General features: G+C 41.8%; 1 protein-coding gene across 1 annotated transcript in view; it reads left to right on the forward strand.

The window, feature by feature from the left end:
* Nucleotides 1-2,391: 2,391 nt before the first annotated feature.
* Nucleotides 2,392-10,000, forward strand: part of LOC138045656 (antimicrobial peptide AmAMP1-like) — a 30,312-nt gene continuing 22,703 nt past the window's right edge. Inside the window, exon 1 of the mRNA XM_068892230.1 lies at nt 2,392-2,548. The gene's annotated coding sequence lies outside the window, so the exon portion shown is untranslated. The remainder of the gene's footprint in view (nt 2,549-10,000) is intronic.

Genomic DNA, 10,000 nt, shown 5'->3' on the forward strand with positions numbered 1-10,000 from the left:
CCGTGTTGTCAACGTATATACCTAAAAAAGCAGTTTATGATCTGATTCCGCTACCATTGTGAATCGTATGTTGGGATGACGGGAGTTGATGAAATAAAAAAATAGTAAGGCATCAGACTCCGTATGAAACAAACAAAAAGTGTCATCTACGTACCGTCGATAGAAAAGAATTCCCGACGGGAAAGTGTCTGGCCACTTCATTTCATGGTGCCACATAAAAAGATTAGCCAAGACAGGGGAAAGCGGCGACCCCATAGCAACCTCGTTTATCTGGTCATAAAATGACCCATCAAAAGAACAGTGTCAAAAATATGCAATATCTTTTTCGTTCTTTGGACAATTCCAAAGGTTGCGTTGTATTGTACCCAGTGATTTGCTTGCTTTAGCTGCTGTTGTAGAAACATGGGCTGACCACTTGAGCTTGTTACTGATGGTGACCCCAAGGTATGGGAAGCTATCGACCTGTTCCAGCTCTACACCACAGAGCATATTTTCTCTGGAGTGGATTGTTCTAATGTGAGATGATAACAATTTTGCATTTTGAAGGATTGAACTCCATTTGCCAGTGATACTGCCAGGATTCTAACCTGCGTAGGTCAGATTGAAGAAGGTCGCAGTCCGCATCGCTAGCGACAATGCCGTAAAGTAAAGCATCGTCCGCAAAGAGCCTAACTGATGATTGCACGTTATCTGGTAAGTCGTTACGGTATAATAAAAAGAGCAAAGGACCGAGGACTGTACCCTGGGGTACGCCAGAAGTCACCGGACATTGACTTGATGTCTGGCCTTCACAAACAACTGATTGAAAACGTTGTGTAAGAAACGACACTAACCAGTTTAGGAGCGAGCCTTGGGTAACACAGTACTGCAGGTTCCTTAGGAGTCGCCTATGAGGGACCTTGTCGAAAGCTTTGGCAAATTCCAAAACGGCCACATGGATAGATGAGCTCTGGATAGTCTTTGCCATGTCGTGTAAGCTAAGAATTAGCTGCATCTCTGTGGATCTTTTTGCCTTAAAACCATGCTGACAGTCTGTTAAGATGTTATGGTGGTTTAGATGTTTCATAATAAGGCTGTGGACGATATGCTCGAGGATCTTCGATGCAACACAAGTAAGAGAGATAGGTCTATACTTAGCTGGGTCAGATTTCTTTCCCTTTTTAAAAACTGCACACACATTTGCCTCCTTCCACCTGCGGGGGACAGTGCCACTGTCTATCACGTCTTGAAAGACGTCAGTCAGTATTGGAGCAATGTCTGTAACAAACGCTATGAGAAACAAGGGACAAGTGTGGAATCTGGTCTGGACCACTGGCCTTGTTTGGATTTAACGAAGACAGCTGTTTTAAGACTCCTTGCTCTCAAATAATTAAAGACCCCAAGCCAGGAGTAGGATCAGAGCCCATTTCTGGAAAGTTTTCAAGGTCCTCCTTAGTAAACACACTTAAAAATTGGCTGTTTAAAATTTCTGATTTAAGACCACCATCACTTATGACTTTGCTATCGACTTCAAAATCTGTTATCCCTGGGTTTTCTTGTTTAAGCTGCTTTACGTAGGACCAAAAACGTTTTGGGTTGACCTTGATTGCCTCACTGAGGTGGCCACTTATATACTCCTCTCTTGCAAACTTAAGATTCTTGTGCATGTGCTTCCTGGCAGCAAAAACTTGTTCCAATGATGTACAGATCCTGTTTTCTTTGCTTTGTTATATAGTTTTTGTTTCGCCCTGGATTGTCGTCGAAGCGAGCGATTGAACCAAGGTAAATTGTGTCTTGAACTTGTCATCGTATACCGGATGCAAGAGTCCATAATGTTGCGAACACACGATGAAAATCATCATTTGTCGCCGGAGTCTTGCCAATAAAGTAGCTAGATATTATTTGGGACCTTAGTAGCTTTTCTTCGTTAAAATCCAACCATTTAGTCATCAAAAGTACACCCAAAGTTGCGAATAAATCAGGAGCGAAAAAACGCAATGCAAATTTGAGAAACAGATGTCGTCAGCCTATCGCTATTTCGTTGCTCTGCGTCTTTTTCACAGTGTTTTATATTCAGTCCGCATTTTATACCCGGTCCGCAGTCCGTATTTTATACCCGGTCCGCAGTCCTCGTTTTATACCCGGTCCGCAGTGTGCAGTCCACAGTCCTCCCTTTTACTGACCGCCTTTAAATAACGTCTTACTAAAGATCGGGAAATTAAAGTGATTCATAGTACAAGAATTTCGCAAAATCACGAAATTAACGTGTCGCGGAAATTTCATGTATTTATTCACAGAGTATCACATTTTATGCCGTTTGGCTGCCGTTTGAACAAACCGTTGAGTCCCATACAAACCTGTACAACACAACACCGCTAAAAAGTAAGAGTCACGATCACGTGTTTATGTCGTGAGCTTGGAGTGCCTGTGCGTGAGGACTCTGTTGAGCTCTTTCGGATCCACACAGACATTGCAGTCTTCTGAAGGTTTCACTGCAACGACAACGGTAGCAGTGCTAACCCAGTCTGAGGGGGAATTCTTTTTTATGAAGATCAGCTTTAACGACAAGGTAAATTCACTAGAAAGCGATATTCTTTGTCCCTTCCCTTCGGAGCCCGATGGGAAGGAAAGAATTTAATTTTTTTCCTACTGGTCTCCACAATTTTCGGCGGTGTATAGGGATCGGGCTATACTAATATAACGCAATCGATTCATTCAGTTCGAGCTTTCGAGTAGGCTTGCAGCACTTGACGATGTGGTTTTCTGTTTCTCAGAAATTGTTTACTCCCCACGCAGGGCACATCGATAAGTTCCTCAGCGGAACTTGCAAACTCAGAAATGAATAACCTCTGTGGCTTATTAACAGGGTAGACTGGCAGAAATGACGAATTTTAACGATAGGGATACTGGCGGAGATCCCATTTATAGTACTGCCTCAAAATGTATTTAAAAACCACTAGTAAGCAAAGATTATAAAGAGCGTACCAACTCAGACCTGTCTGGACCTGTCTCAATCCGAAGCCTTTTCTCCTGTGATGTCAATCTGCGTGGATACGAAATGTGTGTGTATCAAGAACGGTCTCGATACAATCTGCATTAGCACTGTGTTCTTCTACTCGTCGAACGCCAATAGAGCGTTTTCACTCACGTGACCAGTAGCCATATTGGATTACTGAAACAAAAGAAAGTACTTGCATAAAAATAGAGATCAATTCCCGGAGGATTAGTTTGGTACACCATCATGGTCGCCATTCCTTTGTTTTGGAACACCAACATGGCCGCCGTGACGTCATGTGAAAACGCTCTATAAAGGATTCAAGCTTTCATTTGAAGGATGGGAAATTTTCCTTTGTACATATAAGGGTCTGGGCGTAAAGATAAAGAAAAAAACATACAATTAAGCACAAAATTTCTAGTCTGTTTTAATCACTGAGGACGGAGTGACACCGGCATCGATCGAAATTGATCACCGGAAACCTAATCGATGACTCCATATTACTTTATATTACTCGATAATGATCAATCCATTAAGCAAGGTAATCGATCAAAATCGATAATCGCAGACGTTTGGGCATCGGACATCGCCGAGTTTCTATCGATTTTTAGAAACTGTCCGAGGATACTGCTAGATACAACTTATAAGCGCTCATAATCTAACCAAGAAACCAATTTGATTAAAACAGTAATGTTAAGAATTACACCCAGTCATCGACACTGTACCAAAAAGGAACACTGACTTGGAAACTTGGAAACCGCCGACTCGATAAGGAAACCATAAAATTTAAACCGTCCGTTGCAAATTTTCTTATACCATGAATGTCACGGATACTACCATTTCGCCAAGTCACACGATGGTAATTATTAATACTGTATTGTAGGAAACAGACAACTTTTTAAAAGACATGTTTCGGCATGCTTATGCCATCATCAGTTTAATGAGTTCCTAAGTGTGAACATTTATAAAGTCTACGGGTAGATGAAAAAATTATTACAACATGACGTAATACAAAAGCGGGTACTATTTACAGCGTGACACCAAACATCAAGGTGTAAACTAAAACGTGAGAAAAGTGTTGTAATGCTGCAATTGTTTGTTAAGTTCCGGTTTGATCTTCTTTATATAAAAAGCTTCTTTGAGTTTTAAATCAATTGAGTTGCTGGCAGAATCCAGAATACTAAAGCACGAAGAGGAGTATTTGTTCTTACATAAAGGAGATGTGTTGAAATGCTTAAAAATATGCGAGTTTTTATCGCTTTCCGTGTGTTCCTTTATCCTGATAGAAAAGTGGCGACTAGTTTCGCCAATATAACGGGAATTACAACCCGCACAAGAAAATTGGTAAACTACCATGGATTTTAGAGCAACAGTAGTACGATCTTTAACACTAAACATGTTTTAAATTTTGAATGAAGTGAAAACTAATTTGATAGTTAGGTAAGATTTGCAAAAGCGCTTAGTAAGTTGTCGGAGTTTAAGTTTCGCTCCCGCTTTCGCTATTTTGGAATAATGGCCGACAAAAAGGAGTTTAAAATAACGTGTATTATTGTCATCATTAATGTTTCGGCTTTTTTGAGAAAAAGACCCGTCAAGATACCGCTTGAAAGTTCTGTCAATAATGTGGGAGGGAAATTAATGAATTACGTTTCAAGGTGAAACATAATTCACCTTGACACCTTGAAACGTAATTCATTTCCCTCGCACATTATTGACATAACTTTCAAGCGGTATCTTGACGGGTCTTTTTCTCAAAAAAGCCGGAACACTAATGATGACAATAACACAAAAAGTACAAAATTAATTGACATTAGCTCAGAGATGTTTGATCACTGTAAACTGTATACACTAATGTCAATTAATTTTGTACTTTTTGTGTTATTGTCATCATTAGTGTTCCGGCTTTTTTGAGAAAAAGACCCGTCAAGATACCGCTTGAAAGTTCTGTCAATAATGTGGGAGGGAAATTAATGAATTACGTTTCAAGGTGAAACATAATTCACCTTGACACCTTGAAACGTAATTCATTTCCCTCGCACATTATTGACAGAACTTTCAAGCGGTATCTTGACGGGTCTTTTTCTCAAAAAAGCCGGAACACTAATGATGACAATAACACAAAAAGTACAAAATTAATTGACATTAGTGTATACAGTTTACAGTGATCAAACATCTCTGAGCTGACAGCGGTAAACAAACAGGCCCTGCAAACAATAACCAACCAACAACTTTAATCAACGACTAAAACTGAAATTACATGCACAGTAATCACTTTCACAAGATTTTCCGTTTGACTAGTAATCTTTACACCCCATCTGTTCAGTTTAGAAGAGCAAAACTTTCTAAATAAAAAGTCAAGCTAAAGCGTAGTAATTTGCTTTCTCGCAATTTCATTGTCAACCAAAGCAGCTCAGGACTGGGTATCCATTTCACACATTTCTCACAAAAAGCCTTTAAAGTGCCTATGAAGCGAAATTCTTTTTTGTTAAAAAAGGTTGACAGGCCTACACGACTCCCTTGTACGTGGTCTGGTTTCTGTTGCCTTTGTCATAATGTTGCTCTCTTGAGTACATATTTGAATGGACGCCTCTTCTAGGCGGTTCCTGTAGGATTCACTTAGCAATGGTTTTTGCCCTGTGATGCTTTACATTTGAATCTCTACACTGCTGTGTGATACGTTTTCTTCCAAGAAAATAGTTGGTCTCGAACATAATGTTTTTAGTTTCTTGGTGTTGACTTTCTCAGCAGTAATGTGAATGCGACCTTATGGCCTCTGGCTTTTGCGCCAATTTTAATTCTAGGCTCGACCGATACATGTAAATTCATCGGCGGTAGAAGAGAGTGATCTTCTGTTCTTAAATGTTTGACCCGGGCCCGGGTTCATTTTGTTTTTCTTAAAATTCTTTCACTCGTTCTTCTGACTTCTTCAGCGTGTTTTGGTTTTTGGCCATGGTCAGTAGCTGTCCTCCTTGAACCTCTGGAGTTCATTCGTTCTCGTCGATGCTCTTTTGATATTTGATGTCAATGTCTTTAGGTCGCTTCTTTGTCGAGGCATTAAGATAACCCGACTCTAGATAGAGGTTCTCTGACATATTATTTGACATATTTCGCTTCATAGGCACTTTAAATCAAAAGGTATTGTGGACAGTCACCACCAGTGGCGGATCCAGGGGAGGGGCCCGGGGGGCCCGGGCGTCCCCCCTTATTTTTGGACCAAAGACACCAAAACAACATAAAACACTGTTTGAGAGTGGTCCCCCACCTTACCAGTCCGGGTCTGGATCCGCCACTGGCCACAGCAATGATGAATTCAGTTCCAAAATAAGCAACCGCGGTAGCCGACCACAAAACAGCGAGACAATCTAGTCAAAAGACAAAAGATTGTTTTAACTCAATCGCTAATAATAAAGTATTCTCGTTTTTCTCACGATGTGGTCACTTGATTGATTCGTTATAATAGAAGTATGTGGATCTTAATACGAAATTCAAGAGGTCAGCGATCTGAGCAGGTGTTAGTGTCGTTCGGTCCACAAGGCTAGGGTCGTCCTCTAGTTTCTGTTGCGCGGTTTGTACAGCGGCGTCGATGGGAACGTTGGTAAACAGCGACTCTACATCGAAAGACACCATGATTTCGTTGTCTAGGATAGTCTCGCTGCTAATGGTGCTGGATACGAAGTGAGCTGAATTAATCACCGTGAAACCCGAGTTACCTGTTAAAGGAGATAAGATGTTAGCTAAGTAAGCAGATAAATCATATGCAAAGCTGTTAACGCATGACACAATAGTCGAGAGAGCGGATGTTATACTCTGTGCTGTCGATTCAAGTTTGACCGCCAGTTCCCACCAAGGGCGGCGCACGTAGAGTCGCTGAACTTGCATCCATGATATTCCTAAGGGAACGGATGAGACTGACACAGATGGCCAAGGGAGATGCAAAGAAGGAAGCAGAATCCACAGCACAGAGTCTCGACAAACGACGCCAACAGGATAACAGAACAGATCAAGACCAACACCCAGCGAGTCTTTAACACCACCTGAAAGACAGACATATTGAGCAGAAATTTGACAAACTTCTGCGCGAGAAACAGGCAGCTACGTCACCAATTGATATACCGTATGTTGACAAAACTAACTGGGTAATTAATTTATCTTCTAAGTCCCTCGACAATGCCGAGATAGCCCTGCTGAAGAAAGGACTGAACTTCGCCGTGACTCCTGCGTACATCCCTGCCACGGAGATTAACGCAACTCGACGCTGAACAAGAAGACACTGTCAGGGCAGCTGTTAACAATATACTTCAACAGGCAGAACCACCAGAGCCCAACATCACGAAGGAAATGCAAGACGCCCTTAAACGCTTAAAATAGGACGAGTCCATCAAAGGTGCTCCTAGCGGACAAAGGGCGCCAGCGTAGTCATGGGTACCGACACCTATCGCATCAAGATGTCTACCCTTATCGAGAACGGACCGTACCCGCTGCTCAACAAAGCGGACCCGACAGACCGTCTGACCCGGACGTTGTACGAAAAGCTGCTAACCTTGAAGCGAAGCGGATATCCATCAGGGCCGTTCACGACAAAATCAGACCTCGACACAAACAGCCGCCTAGAATCTACGGTTTACCAAAGATTCACAAGGCCGATGTACCCTTAAGACCTATTGTGTCATGCGTTAGCACCTTCGCATATGATTTATCTGCTTACTTAGCTAACATCTTAGATCAAACGCGGTTAAGAAAAAGCAAAGAATGGAAGATTTCTCCGGCCGTTACAGCGATCATTGGCAACTACAGTCAACTCTCCGCTAACGGACACTCTCGTAAGCGGACAGCTCTACTTACAGACACTTTTCACAATTCTCGATGGTGTCCGCTTACAAGAGAGTTGACTGTAGATTAAATGATCTACAAGCCTTGTGAGGTTTGCGACGAGTTAATTAATTAACAGGCGAGGACGGACCAGATTCAGAGGTAATGGAATTCGCTCCCCATTTTGATACACAGCGTCGTGCCTGAGACCACAATTTGACACAAGGGAAAAAAACAAACATGTACATCTACATGCTCCAGCACTCAGCAACGTCCCCTTTGACTGATGACTGGTTTTGCTTGCGAGGCCTCATACATCATAAGCCTTTTTGAAACATCGCTACCAACCCTGCCACATATTTGCTGGAGAATTAAGACCACAACACAACACCGGGCAGGACTCTGTACCCTGCTGTTTTTCGAATAGTGTGTGGGAGTCTATGAAAAAGGGTTGTGATGTGGAGCCTACGGTTTATAGGTCTTCATAGTCCTTATCCAAGAAGACTCGAAATTCTAACCATTTGTGGATGTAATTACAAAGGAATGGCAGCACCTTCTCCCCCGTTATTTAAAGACTCTGTTGGTCCGTCCGGACTTGAACTCACGACCTCCCGCACCGCTCGATGCTTAACATGGCCAAATGTTAGCCAACGTGTAAATTATGGGTATTTTGAATCCCCCGTCAGGAAGAAGAGATAACACCTCTTCCCTTATGTCAGATTGTAGTCTTCCACGGCACTGTTTATAAAATTAGGGAGCATACTCCATGACTCTTAGTCCTCTTGATTGAACCTCAAACTCAACTACCAGTCAATTACATCTGGCTGGGTTTGCGGTGCTCCGAGATCACACATGGATCGTATGGCGGCAGCCGTGGGTGTCTTCGCATGCATTCGGTCCGATCCCGTTGAGCCTGTTGATCCTGAAAAGCCCGTGTAGGGAGCGGTCAACTAAGCGCACATTTACATTTACCTCGGCTGTTAACTCGTTGCAAACTTCTTGAAACTTCGCCAAGCTGGCGGATCATTTCATATATTTACAAATGATCGCTGTAACGGCAGCATAAATCTTCCATTATTTGCATTTTCTTAACCGCGTTTGATCTAACCCTTATATACCTTTATACTCTTATACAACCTTTATAGAAGAGTGGAATTTTTCAGAAACATCCCAAAGCTAATCCACCAACCTTCATTGAATCTGTCAAGTTTTTCCAGGGCAGCAAGTATCTCCCAGTGTTGTGGTCAGGCCTCATTTCATTCATACATGTGCTGGGGGAAATCGCTAATGGACTGATAGCGGCTGCCATCTGCGCCTGTGTATGCTGATGTCCGATCTCACCCACAGATCCCTTGCTTGTAAAGCGCATTTGAATATTCCAATAGAAAATGCGCGATATAAAATCATTACCATTACCATTACCATGACTTAGAATCGTTGTGTTCAAGGGTTTCGTCTTGTACAAATTTCCGCTCCCGCGTATGTACAGCGGTTTTCCTTTTGAAAGGTAAAATCACCCACGCATATCGGAAGGTGAAAAGCAAAACATGCATAAAACGATCAAACAGACAAACAGAGGGAGCCAATGACGTGGATAGGTGTCATTTTGATAGCCCTGCCAAGCTGATGATGCTGTTTTCAATAATAGAGTTAATAGATGTGAGTAGTGTATCGAAGTGAACTTAATACTCTAAGTAAATTTAATGTGCATAAATTAAAGTGCAGTTAGAGTTTTTCTCTGGTCTTGTTTTTCTGATAAAGTTTATGTTTTTATTATACTATAGATTCACTGCAGTATCCTTTGTGCAATGTTAAAAAGAAGACTCGCAGTCTTCTATTTCCCTGGATTTATCATTTTGGCATGTGATACCGTACATTTACCAACAAAATTAACAATGTTACCATTAGAGCTTTTTTCATACTGGGGTGCATCCTAAAAACAAAGTTATAATGCATGAACGTAAGGAGATCCTCTTTGCTGGAATTCAACTCTAGAAAATGTAGCTATTTCCTCAAGAGGCATTGCATCACTCATATCATGAACAAACAGAAATAGACCTTCAATTCTGCTGGGGCAACATGTAAAATATCATCACCATGTTCAGTCATATCAGGTTCTTGTAATAGGGTGTCCATTACAGGGATGATCCTTCCTCTATTTCACACCAATCATCCACATCATCATCATTTGTGTCATTATCGTTTTCAGTACTGGCA

Source organism: Montipora capricornis, chromosome 4, assembly GCF_036669925.1.
Source record: "Montipora capricornis isolate CH-2021 chromosome 4, ASM3666992v2, whole genome shotgun sequence".
Taxonomy (NCBI): Eukaryota; Metazoa; Cnidaria; class Anthozoa; order Scleractinia; family Acroporidae; genus Montipora; species Montipora capricornis.